Below are 14295 nucleotides of genomic sequence, written 5' to 3'. Positions count from 1 at the left end.
TGCAGTACTCCAGATACGGGGATTAATTTAATCTTTCTTTTCACAGGAAGTTAAATCTCTTGAAATTATCACTATTTTTTTAGAGAAAAGATTGGCATGGAAATACATGTATTTTTAAGGTGAGGAGTTTCTCACAAAGATTTCACGAGGTCTTTTACACCCAGATAACTAGCATCTTTTCACAGTTTTGTGGGCCCTGTAATAAATTGCAGGATTAATGGGTGAGCAGCTATTAGGAGAATACTGCATGCATGTTCCTGCCCAGATTACTGTGAACAGCTCATGTTTCCTTTGGCTTTTGACTATCAGGATGGTGCAGTTTCCCTGTCACTGGGCTAAGAACACTGATGAGTCATACAATCTGCACAGAGATCTCATGCTATCACCTTTTCTTTCACCTCGTCCTTTGCCACTAGTGATGTCACCACCATTTCTTTTGCCACCAAGGTTCATGACTTGAATGATATCTTGATGCCATCCCTGCTCCACTTACTCCGGGCAGAATTTGTTCTTCCTTCTCAACTACCGTGTGTCTTTGCATGGTACTTTATTATGCCACACTGACACACTTTGCATTCAAAATGTGTGGATTTCTCACTCAAGGCCTGGAGAACTGGCCTTTCTGCTTGTTCAGTGGTGCCCTTTACTGTTGCATGTCTGCCACTCAGTTTGCTCTATGACTTGTGACTGACTGTACCAAAAACATGAAAAATATTCTCTGTCAACTCCAAAGACTTTTTAAGGATTGGCATGAAGCTGGTCATGTGAAAAAATACATGTGTTTTGTTTGTGGAATTAGATGTTTCATTCAATCTGTTTTTAAAAATTTCAGTGCCATTAAATAAAACTGAAACTGAAGTAAAAATTAAAGACTTCATTCTGGAATTATCAAAATGCTTTAACTACATCAGCACTAAAAAAGGCTCCAGGCATAAAACTCCACTCAGGTCTATGCAGTAGAAGACTTGCACACTGGTTTGTGCGTGTGCTTGTCATGAAGGTGTCTCTGCTATCCTCTGTCCCCATGACTAAGTATGAAACACCCGCAACATTGTTTCAGATGGTCTTGGCTTTCCTTCAAACCTTTGCCTCAGACCAGCCTCAGTCACAATGTCTTATGATAAAAAATGATAACTTAACAAACAGTCATTTTAGGAACATTCTGCTTGTAGTGTTTCATCCTGACACAATGCACTTTTTGTATTTTCTATCGCCCCTTTGTATCTATCTTGTTCCAAACAAACACTTTGCAACAGGGGAGGAGTCTTCAGATAGAGCCTATTGGTACTATGCTGTCATTTAAATGGAAATATTAGAGTAATTTATTAATCTTTCAGTTCCTTATCACAAAGTCAGAGGTAGCCTCAACAGGAATCAAGATCACTGGCCTGCTGTGCAGGAAGGGCCACGTGGTGGGACACTTGTTCACAGACACAAGCAGAGGCACGCACGCTCTGCTGCTCTGCAACACTGCAGACTTTCCCCAGCTTTTTGGAAAGAAGATGAACGTGTGCACTAAGGAGAAAGGAGGTCTTGCATGAACTGCCCATGCTCCCACAGCAGACATTTTACTGTATTATAGAATTGCAGTAGAAGAACTAACACTGCTGGGGGAAGGATTAAAATCCTTGTTGATATCCTTTCTAGTAAACCTAGGTCTGTTTACTTACATAAATAGAGAGGACCCCAGCTCTACATTCTTTCTGCTTTTATATGAGTAAAAAAAATGAGGGTTTACAAGAAAATTATAAGCTTCTGCTGCCTCCTTTCTTTTCAATAAGGAGTTCCAGTTGTTTTAAAAATCTTAAAGGAGCCTTTGCACCTAAACAGGCCTCACTTCCCCATTTACTTGTTTGGAGGACCTAATTTAGCATAAGAAGTCCTTGTGTACAGAAAAGAGCCAAAAAAGCTACTGATAAAATTTGTGAATGGCTAGCTGATGATTCTGCCTTGATCCATAGTTTTGGTGCAGAATAGTGTGGCTGCTCACTTCTAAATCCAAGAGCACCTAAGGGTTTAGAGGATAGACAGCAGTTCTGCTTGACTGTGTCCAGACAGCCACAGACAAAAAGGATTACCTGTGCAGTACTAATGCCCTCTAGATAGGTGATTAATGTGGTGCAAGATAATTACTTCTGACATATCTCATTCCTACTTTGAGAAAAACGGAGTGATGATCTGGTGCAGTTGTGTATAGATCGTGATCATGTGGCTCCTGACACTGCTGCAATTTCCCCTTTGCTCTGATTCAGCTCACATTAAAGCCAATTGGAAATTTTCTGCTGGCTCTAGAGGCAGCCAGCTGAGACTCTGCTGTAGAACAGTCTTAGAAAGTTGTTGTGAGATAGGAACAAACCAGTCCCAGCACCCTTAATTTTAATGCATTTAGTGCTTCGTGATTGCTGCAGCAGAAACTCTCCCTACACACTTTGTGCACATGATTGATAGACACGATTTTCCAACGTATTGCTCTGCTGTTCTGAGCTGCTTCCAGGAAGGGATAATCTTCTTTTTTGTCATAGCAACTTCAGGATCTGCTTCTGGCAGGCTGGTACTGTGTGTAATCATTCTGGTTAAGTCTCTAGCCAGCAAACAACATCAGGTCAGTCTTAGCAAACTGAAAACCAGCTGTATCGACCAAGCAGGTCTACCATAAACTCCCTGCAGGAATCTACATGGCTCTTTACTATATTCAGACATGAAATAGAATACCCAGAATTCAAGCTCTTCTCTCCCCAGCTTTGAGGCTCACAGTAATGCACATCATCCCTAATTTGAGTTTTGATAGTGCTATGCACAGTGCAACCATACTGTCAAAAATCCTGGCTCAGATGAGGCCTCTGATGACCAGTGAAGTTGTCTGGGGAGTGGAGGTCAGTGTCAGGGCCTGAGCACATCCCACCTCCCAGGCTGAGGCTCTTTGTCTGGGAAGAGCAATCGTGGGAAGGCTGGAGGAGCTGCAAATCATTAGGAATGCTCGCCCTGGCCCTGCGGCATGGCTGTGGACAGTACCCCTCAATCCGGATCCTGACCCAGACCTGCTGCTGCACCCTGGCAGAGGTCTGGAGATGCTATGGCAGAAAAAGAAGACTCTCCTTCCTGGCAGATCTAAAAAACCACCTGGGTGCATTGCAACAAAATCTTCGTGTGCAGCTAGCGGACCATTTCTGGTGGTTGGAAACTGTCCCAGTGACTCTCACATCGTCATGAGGATGTGTAAAATACTGAGTTTTTTCATCATTTTTTGACATTATGGAGATAGATCATGCATTTTTAATGTCAGCTTTACACTGGTAAATATTGAGCATAGCTTAGAGCTTTTACCTCACCACAAAACTATTAACCTATATCCATGCGGGGCCAAAACCTATATTGCTGAAGCTGTTCAAATACACTGTAATTTAGGACTGCTTCAGAATAAAATAGTTTCAAAGTGGCTGAACAGGACAGGATTGATGGGGCCAAACCATTAGTCCACACTGACTGGTAAACTATAGTGACCCGTTTTAGGCTAGGGTAGTTCCTTATGGTGCTTTGAACCCTTTCAACTTAAACAATTTTAAAACAAATGTAGATTGAGTCTTAGGAAGTGAATTCTACTCTAGAACTAGGATTTTTCAGCCTTTGAAACATTTTTAATAAAAAAGCTGTTCTTTGATGAAGTTAATTAAAACATGTAAAGAGTTTGCTTTCTACAACCTTTGTGTTCTGAAAGTGAAAATTTGAGCCTGGGAGGGTGGGGTGAAGGCTGGGCCAGCTCTTTCAATTTGGAAATATCAAAACACTTCTAATAAGAAAGGAATTTTTTTCTATGTCCCCAATGGGAAATATTACCTTTTTGCTCCATCCAACATTAAAAAATTTCTGCATTGCTGTGATGTTTTATGGAAATTGTAGTTCAGCTGCCACATGCACCCTCCCATCTCCCAGGACATTTTGGTGGGATGCATAATGAATACAATCCCCCCGTGATACACCATGAGGGATCAGTCAGATTACGGTGCACAATAGGTAATGCAACACATTCAGATAGTTGTCATGTGAGAGCAGACGGCTTATACAACTGAAATACAATTTTCTGAAAGCCACAGTGTTTGGCCACAGTTTGTTGTCAAACTGCTTCCAAATGCAACATTTCTCCCTCATTCAACATGCTGAAATCTTCTATGTAAGTTTTCCCAAGAGAAACTTTTGATTTTCAGTTCTGTTCAATGTTTGCAAAATCATGTAATCAGCTTGGTATTTGGAAAAAAAGGGAAGCTATTGCCTGAAACTAGTTCTAAAAAAAAAAAGGCAGCTCAATCTATTTAGTAAAATGGCAACCAAGTATTTTACTTTACTTCTCCTTGAGTCTTACAATAACTTCTTCTTTAATCTGGCAAGTTAAACTCATAGTTTTACCTCACCACAAAACTATTAACCTATATCCATCATAGTTCATAGCATAGTACCCTTCCAATAATGCATCGTTGATCCAGACACGATATTTATCTCAGTGTATTAGGTTTGCATGGCAAGGTTTTGGTAGTAGGTGGGCTGCACAGTTGGCTTCTGTGAGAAGATGCCAGAAGCTTCCCCCATGTCTGACAGAGCCAATGCCAGCCGGCTCCAAGTCAGACCCGCCGCTGGCCAAGGCTGAGCCCATCAGCAACGGTGGTAGTGCCTCTGGGATAACAGAGTTAAGAAGGGGGAAAAAACAAAACAAAACCAAAACACCAGGAGGAATTGCAGCCAGAGAGAGGAGTGAGAATAAATATTTGACAGAATCAGCCCTGCAGACACAAAGGTCAGTGCAGAAGGAGGGGCAGGAGGTGCTCCAGGCGCCGGAGCAAAGATCCCCCTGCAGTCCATGGAGAAGACCATGGTGAGGCAGGCTGTCCCCCTGCAGCCCACGGAGGATGATGGGGGAGCAGAGATTCCACCTGCAGCCCATGGAGGACCCCACACTGGAGCAGGTGGAGGCACCCAAAGGACCCAGGGTGACGTACAGAAAGAGAGACCATGAACTCAGACTCTGTACTGAATTATACTAGGGCATATAAGATTAGGAAGATGTGTTCACTAACCTCAAGAAATCACATCCTCTGCAAAATTTAAAACTTAATGGATACTTATCAACAGCTGCCATTTTGTCTGTGTAGAAGAGGTACAGTTACATCACATATGGGTGATTTTAATCAACTGTAATTTTGAAATAGTGGAATCTCTCTTTGTTAGTTTATGTGTTAAACTTTATCTGGTGCCTCTACCTGAAAACAATATTCTTAAACACAACTCCTAATTATTAATATAATATACATAACATAATGCCATAAAACTATGTTGTAACTTCTTAAATATTTATATTATCTTTATGGTAATTTATCTTTGTATTTTTACAGAGTTTATGTAAAATAATCTCCTCTAGAATATCTAAACAAAGCAACTAATGTATTAATTGAAGCATTTTAGAAGTGCAGTTTACCAAAGATAACCTTCACTCTGCTGAACTGTCTACCACATTTCATCCATCTTTGAAGGGATTTGACAGTCTCTGTGGATGAAGGAATAGCACACTGACTCATAAAATTGTGCATTTTTCCAAGATGGTTCATTAGGACTGCACATCAGGTGTGTTATGTGGCCCTTGGCCCTCACTTTCAAGATTACTCAAGACATTGACTCCCAAGATTCAGCTGAATCTATAGTTTAAATGCACAACTGGTGCTTAATTGTCAACGGATTAAGTAAAACACCAAGAGAGTGTAAAGAGGTAGAAATAAGCAAAGTGCCTTGAACAGAATTAATTCATGCCACATAGGGGCTTTGCTTATGTCTTTCCCCCTTGTTTTTTGTGGTTCTCCTCTTGCTGCTGGCAGTTTCTGCCCAGGCACAATAACAGCAGCTCTGACTTCCCACTTTGATGGTGCTTCTCCCGTGGCCAGAGATGTATGGATCTGTGGCACATCGTTCATTCTCCGTGGTGCAGGGGGTACTGTTTCATGTGAACTGGATTAGGTAAGCACCTGGATCACAGGGTGTTTATCCAAAGCAAATGAAGCCCTGAAGCTTAGATTATGGCAGGTAAGAGATAAGATCACCTGACGCCAGTGGAGCCTGCAGGAAGGGACGTGACTGAGTGACAAGATATCCCCACAGCTCTGTGCCAGGGACTCCGCTCTCTCTGATGCCTGAGTTCTGTGACACACTTGAGGTGACATACCATCCCCTCTCTGTCCATCCCCAAAAGTATCAGATGTGGTGCAAGGGTTCATGCTGTCCCATAATGGTAAAGTTGCTCTGCTGGGACTTCAGGATCCTGCTCACTCAGTCCTCCTGGCAAATAACAGCTAATATGAACAAACCATTGGACAGTAACTATAAACAAATAACCTGGTCCAAACAAAAATATTATGGAAATCAGACATGATGCTCACAGGTAATCAGAACTTGGAAATGGAGGTACCTGATAAGGAAGGCTAAAAGTATTAGTTAAAAAAAAATCTCTGACAAATAGGGTTGGGGTAAAGGGAGGAATTCTAAAAAAAATTATCATGGTGAAATGGTCACTTAGGATGCACAGAATGGAAGAATTTCATACAGCGCTCTCTACCTGGAAAGAGAGCGCTAACCTGCTAAACTTGATTTGCATATAAACCAACCCTGAGAGACTAGCAGAGGACTGACAATTCTGATTTAATGCCAATATTTGAAAAAGTAAATAGGATAATCACAATATGTATATAGCTGGGTAGCCTGGCGTAGGTGTTGAGTGAAGTTGCGGAAAGTTGTTGCAGCAAGTTTTTCGATAACAGGCCTTGTAACATAGCCTTGGTGTCTTTTCTGAGGAAATCTGATGTTTAAGATAACATTGCTGCTAGCTTATCATCATCATCATGATTGTGTTTCACTATCATTGCCCAAAACAGCCCTAGGGTTTGCTCTGTGGTACTATGACATCTGTAAGTGAAATGTGTGGGAACTGGCAGTAGCCACTTAAGCAGTTTGGGAGCACATCAGCCAGTCTAAGGTCTAATGTCTTTCAATGCAGAAAACAATGGCTTCCAGAAGACTGACCAAAGTCCTATGGAGCAAGATCTGGTATGTTTGTGTCCTATAATCACTGAGCACTGTTAGGATGCTGCAGAGTCTACACGAGCTTTTCCTTATTGGTGTTGCATGCGTAGCAAAGAGAAACAACAGAATATTTGACTGAGTCCCATTTGGTGCGCAGATGAAAGAAACACATTCCAGACTTAGCAGTGTATTAAAAACAGAGAGACATATATTAAAAGTTGCTTGAAAATAACTGAAAATTGAGAAACAGTGTGCTAGAAGATCATTCCTGGTATGCTGATTTTGGCCAAATGATGGTCAATGACTTTTTCAGTGTATGGGAAGAACTTATGAAACCAGTGCTAGTGAAGGGGGGAAAGAATACAAAAAGTGGAATTTGTAAATAATTGCATGGTTACATCATCTATATGTACTGATAAGGTTCAGCTGGTAAATAGAGCAATATATCAGTGCAGGACCATAATGCTAGAAAAACAGTAAGGATAAAATATCCTTACAAAATATGGAACTTAGAATATCCTTAGAAAATATGACCCAGTGGATCAATCTGAAAAACACATAAAATCATATTAGGCAGCCCATGAAGCATGTGGTCTTATGACAACATAGCAACTAAGTTCGTGAATGCCATCCTTCATTGCAGAAGCAAGAGGCAGTCAAAATAGGAAAAGGGGTATTATCTCTGTCTCCAACATGAGTAAGAGCATTACCAAAGCATAGACTTCGTGTTCTTACTTCAAAAAGGACACCAAGAAACTGGAGTGTGTTCAGAAAAGGTTTATAAGCACAACTCAGGGTCTATAAAACATACCTGACAAATTAAGATTTAAGAACCTTAGTTGATTTTATTTATCCAAGAGAAGATTTAGAAGTGAATTAATTCCAGTCTACAAATGCTTACATGGAAAAATACTTCAGATCATGGCAGGCTCTGATTTAACAGAAAAAAATCATATTGAGATCAAGTGGTTGAAAGCTGGACTGAGACAAGCAGATGAAAAATGAAGCGCAAATCTTTAAAAGGGAAACTACCTAAGCTTTGGAGTGATTTGGGTAAGGATGTGGTGCATTTTCCCACACTTGATGCTTTTAAGTCATAAATGGATATTTATTCTAGAAGATATGCGTAAAGCTCAAACAGAAACTACAACCTTGGTGCAGAAGTTATTGGGCAAGGTTTTCCTGGCTTGCAAAAGGTAAGACTGTATGATCCTAATGTTCCCTTTGGGTGTCTGGCTCTTTCTGTTGGCCACATGAGTGTGGCAGTAATATAGCTAAAGAGGATCTATGGTTAATTGTAAAGCTTAAAGGATCTTCTAGGTAAAGTTATTCTAGAATTCCATCTATGTTGCCTATACAGCATTTTACAAAACTTTAAAAACCAGCTGCTCCGTATTTCCAGAGCAGGACCAGCTGAAACTCATCAGAAACAAGATATGACCCTAACATCAGTTATGATGACTACTCTAACCTCACGTGATCGTGTTTCCAACGACTCAGCATGTGTGACAAGCCCTTTGTCCTGCTGCTTTCCTCAGACTAAACTGGGATTCACATGCTTCATGTGAACTTTAACATCCTGAACTCACATGAGCCCCCCCAAAACATCTCTAATATCCTTGAATTCAAGACATCTCAATATAACCCACTAATCCTGAGAAGTAAATGCATGTATAAAGTGCTCTGAGCACTTTTGGGGGACAGATGAGAAAGTATTCTGCAAGACTGTATATTGATGGGTGTATACATTAGGTACAAACACACTGAGTGATGGAGTAGAAGTTATGTACTTGTGGATTCAGAGCTATGATTTCATGGCCAGAATGCAGTAAATCTTCAGATCTCTGCAAATCCCCAAATTTTCCTGCAGTCTTGCTCTTCCTGTGTTATATAGACAGGGGGTCTACAGCATTTATCACTAAAAAACCCACAAAACTACCTTTGAATGATTCAGATCCAAGTACTTCTGCATGCAATTAGTACAGCCAAAAGATCCCATTGGTGATGCCATGCCCTCCTTGCCAGATGCCATAGCTGTCCCCAGTGGTCCCTTGCAGACCTGCTTTCCTTCTGGTCGAAGCAGATTGACTTTATTCAAGTCTATCCTGTGGGGAGACAGGTGGAATGGTAACAGCTGATCTGGACAGGTCAGACGTCACCCAAAAGCTAACCAGAGCAGCTGCTGAAGGAGGAATCACTTGGGGTGAAGGAGCAGGACAGGGCTGCTGGGGGCCAAGGCAGTTCAGTGCAGCTCTGCTGATCACCATCCTGCTGCCTTCTCTGGAAAGACTGATTTTTTTTCCACCAAAGTTGCAAGCTTGCCTTATTTTTTCATCCTTCAGTTTGTTGTTGGTCCTAGCTGCAGTTTGACACATCCCAGTGTCTGGCCAGCACACACCAACCTGCACTGCAGTGCCAGCCATCTCCAAGGAAAGCTTTCATAGGGAAGCCACAATTTCAGATTTCTAAACAGAACATTCTTCACCTGCCCTTAAATCAGATGCAACTGCTTATTTGAAGGAAAAATTATCTAGGATGATTTCTACTATTTTTCATTCCAAGTATTTCTGCCAGGGTTTGTTCACTCTTGCTCACCTGTGCTGGGTTAGGTCATTTCTTCCAAAAGAGCAGTAAACTATTCATGCAGGATATAAATATTTGAGGAGGGATGTTTTTCTGCTGACCCAGTAACTAGAGCTTGTTACATACATTAACTAGGGTGTATTTTAATTTTTCTTCTCTGCAGTGGACACTTATTACTGTTCTCTCAGCAGCCTTATGAAGCAAGTTTGACCTGCCCATTCCCTAATTGCCTATCAGTGGATACAGAGACTCTTGATGACAGAGAGTAAGAAACCCTTTTAAAATCCAGACCTAACTATTCCCATTCTGCCTTTGGATGTTTTCAGTGAGTCTTTTCCTCTTTTTCTATTTTATTTTGTGGTTTTAAGATACCATGGTGGGGTAATCTGACTTCTAAAAAATAACAGCAAAGTAGAGAGGGGGTTGATATGGTCTAGTTCTGGCAATAATCCTGCTTTGAGGTGAAGGTTGGACTCAATGACCTCCAGATGTCCCTTCCAAACAGTATTTCTGGAAGTTTATCAACTCAGGCTAAAATATATCAGTGGAAAAATTCAGGCAGATGCACTGAGGGATGACTGTTCTGAGCCAATGTTTTTAGCCACCTTTCAGAGTGTGGAAGAGACAAAGGAAATTTTATTTACTAGGGTGAAAAAGCAAGGTCGTATGACACAGCTGTGTGAGCCATTCCTGTTTTTACCCAGAACAGGTTTGCCAGCTTTGTGTCAGAAAAAGTTTACATGGATTTGCAGGTCCTAAAGTGTGGAAATGTATGGATTTCAACAAATCCAGCTTCCCCTCACCCAAATCCTGTTGTGAATCCAAGGCAAGGTTCAGAATCAGTGGTCCTATGGATGTTTGTGTAGGTTCACCTTACACAGGATATAGCCCATAATGAATAGTGTAGTTTGAAGAAGAAGGATTACAGAAGATTATAGTGGAAAAACTTTTGAGAACCACTAATTTCAGCCACGAATTCCTGTTAATTAGTTTCAGAAAGCTAAGTTGCCCATACTAGGTTTGCATGACTGGTGTGGTGAAAACTGTGGATGTACAACTCACCAGTTGTACATCCTTAACGCCTTCTCAAGAGGCTTATGTTACGTGGCTTGGCACTTTTGCACTTATTGGTAGCAGTCAGGCAACCCAAGTGCATTCCTTTTTCATCCACTTAAACTGCTGTATGGGATCCAAGCCAACTGACATATCAAGTTAGGGCACAACAAAAAATAAGAATAAGCCTCGCATTTCTTCTACTTTTCCTGCAAAATAATTTTAAAGGTGTGGTACCGAGAGTTGGGGCTCCCTTGGTACAAGAAGCACAAAATGGCAGTGCTTAATGCATAAAGTTGCTAGCATGTATGTAAAGGATCTAGCAAGAAAATAACTCACCCATTGTTGATTTATAACAGTATTACTTGGTGACAGAAAAAGAGTGAGGTGAGAATCAGGCCCATGCAACTTCCCCTTTGGATTCATTTGGGCGAGATCCCAAATGCCCACACTTAGGCATGATTATCCTCAGTTTGCTGGTTTTTTGCAACTTTATTTGGTCAGCTCCATATTTAGCAGAAATTGGAGATGGTCCACTGAAGTCCTATGGAGAAAGCCAGATGAGCAGAGCTCCATAACACAAAAGAAAGATCAACACTTGTTGGAATGTACCAAGAGAAATCTTCTATCCCTCCCAAAACTCACATTAAAATTTGGAAACAGTCCTAAGGATTTAATTTAGTAAGTTTCTTTCACAATAGCCCACTCCACATGAAGACAATGGTGTCTTTCTACTATCATTTCATTCAAAAACCACTCTTTTTTTTTGTTTGGGTTTTTTTTGTTGTTTTGTTTTTGTTGCATGAAACAATAACAGCTATGCAAATTCATTTTCTAGCACAGGCCCGGAGTAAAAAGCCAGCTTTAATGAGAATTTTGCTACTGACATCAAGAGGTGAATTTTCTGGACTGTGCATGCACACTTGCATATAGATGAGAGCTTCATTCAGTAACCCACACCTTCCTTTCATTCTTTTGCTCTGTTAGAGTATGTAGCTTCTGATAGAGATCCAGTTATCCTTTGTAGTGAAATTGCTTATGAGACTATAAATTCAAAATTCCTTTAGAAAAGTTTGCAACACAATATATCCCCAACTCCCTATGTACACATGCTATATGGCATACCATTATATCATTTTCCCTGGGTCTGCCATAAAAGGCAAGAACTTGAGTGTAGAAGTCAAGGGGCTGATGAATGTGTGTAATTTACTGAAACTATTGGGCTAATCCCCTTCCCCCCACCCTCTTGGCTGAGCTGTGAGAGCCATAAGCCAGCTGGATGAACTCTCTGAAAGGGGGAACAGATACTAGCACTCTGATAAGAAACAGAGCATTCACTTGTCCTAGTTACAGTCAGAGAACAATCACTACCAGATCTGTTCTCTCACAAGGAGCACAACTTTCTTGCACAAAGGATATGACCAGTGCAGTACTTAGCAGCAGGACCAGATCCTTTGAAACATATGGAAGGACCTCTAGTGGCATGCATCATCTTTTATTTCAGAAACAAAGCTTTGCATGTTGTGACTGTAGTTTTTAAAAGAGTCATTTGGACCCTGCATTACCCAAGGAGTTCTTAGGTATCCTATGTAAGGGAAATAAGGCTTTTGGTAAATGAAATGCAGAAGCTCAAGTTCTTTTTTACCTCCAAGTGTGTCTCCATGCTGGTGGCAGGAACAGATAACAGCACATCTCAGACCATATTCAAATGGATTTTGGTGCCTAGATTAGAACTAAGGTGCCCATTCCAAAGCTGCAACCCCGAAACCTCCTGCAGCTACAGCATACCATACAGATACCTAAAAATCCTTTGCCATTGATTCTGTTGTAATGCCCATGGTTCATAACAGCATGTGTTGGTGAATGTTCATGGGCACTTCAGATATGACAATGCTAAATAACTAAATAACTTCATTCCAGAATGAAGCTTGGAAGAACAACAGTGGCAGACATGATTTTATATTAAAATAAGTGTGTGTAAGTGTTAAATGGGGAGAAAAAGGACAGAGCCTTTTATATAATATATAATAGCCTTTTTATATAATAGCCTGTCTGGATCATTTTCCCCAAGAGATGGGAGGCTTTGAAGTAAGTTACATTTTTCTTCCTGAGGTTTTTGAAGACACATAAGCAAGGACACATTGCTTTTCTTACCCCACTGCAGGCTGGAATACTGTAGAAACACTCTCCAGTCTCCTGGCTGATGCTGAGCAATTAGAAAGTAGTCCGAGATGTCTTGGTCCAGGAGAGAAAGCCCATGAGAAGCACAGAGAATGGAGGCTAGAATAAAACACATAATCAGCTATAGAAACTGAATTGAACTTGCCATATTATATTGACTTGACAAACCATGTAGTAAAAATCATGAAGCACAGGAAATACCTGAATTCTCTGAGCAATCTAACAAAGGTTTTTATCATTTGCTTTGCAGATAATTTTAGTTCTTTGACACAATTCATTGTGTTGTCAAGTTTCTGCTTAAATTTCAATTAGTCAGATACCTGACTGCTAACTGTGTACAAATATATTTGGGACAAGAAGATGACTGGGAGTAGTCAGCATGGACTTAGGAAAGGGAATCACTCCTGACCAACTGGATAGCCTTCTATGATGAAATGACTGGCTCAGTGAACAAGGGGAAACTAGTGGATGTTATCCTGATGTCAGAGAAGCTTTTGATGCTGTCTCCTACAGCACTCTAATAGACCAGTTGATGAAATATGGGCTAAATAAGTGAACTCTGAGGTGGATTGAAATCTGGCTGAGCTTCTGGGCTTAAAGAGTTGTGATCAGTGGCATGAAGTCCAGTTGGGGGCCAGTCCCTAGTAGTGTATGCCAGTCATTGATACTGGAAACAGTGCTGGTTAAAATCTGCTAATAACTGGGACACTGGGACAGAGTGCACCCTCACCAAATTTGCAGATGATACACAATTGGGAGGAGTGATTGGCAAACCAGATGGTGGTGCTGCCATTCAGAGGGACCTGGACAGGCTGGAGAAATGGGCTTCAAAGAACCTCATAAAGTTCAATAAAGGTAAGTGCAAAGTCCTTCCCCTGGGGAGGAACACCAGGCACACACTACGAGCCTACTGGCTGGAAAGCAGTTCTGCTGAGAAGGATCTGGGGTAGATACCAAATTGATCATGAGCCAGCAATATGCCCTTGCAGCAAAGAAGGCCAACAGCTTCCTGGGAAGGAAGGACATTTTTGGTCTCTGCCTCATTCCAAGTTTCACAGAACATCAAGACTGATCATCAGGTTTCAATAGTAGCTTATGAATGTTCAGGATCTCCACCTCCATCTCACAAAAGCAAAACAAGGGTCTGTATGTACCAAATTTCAGGTTTGCCTCTCCCTTCTGGGGTTTTATATCTCCTACCCAGAGGGGTGTGAGATCCAGCTGGCTGCGATAAGCTGCCCGTGTGCACACTGAGCCCCAGACATGAGCCCCTGCCAGGGCAGAGGAGCATCTCACCACCCTAGCATGGAGTTGGACACATGGCTGGGAAGCTTCAAAACAGCTCTCAAGCTTTGCCAGATTTTGCTGCCACACACCTCTTCCACAGCTACTTTAGAAATTTATTAGAAAGTTTCTATCTCA

This window comes from Balearica regulorum, chromosome Z, assembly GCF_011004875.1.
Source record: "Balearica regulorum gibbericeps isolate bBalReg1 chromosome Z, bBalReg1.pri, whole genome shotgun sequence".
Classification (NCBI taxonomy): domain Eukaryota; kingdom Metazoa; phylum Chordata; class Aves; order Gruiformes; family Gruidae; genus Balearica; species Balearica regulorum.
Note: the sequence above shows the minus strand (reverse complement) of the source record.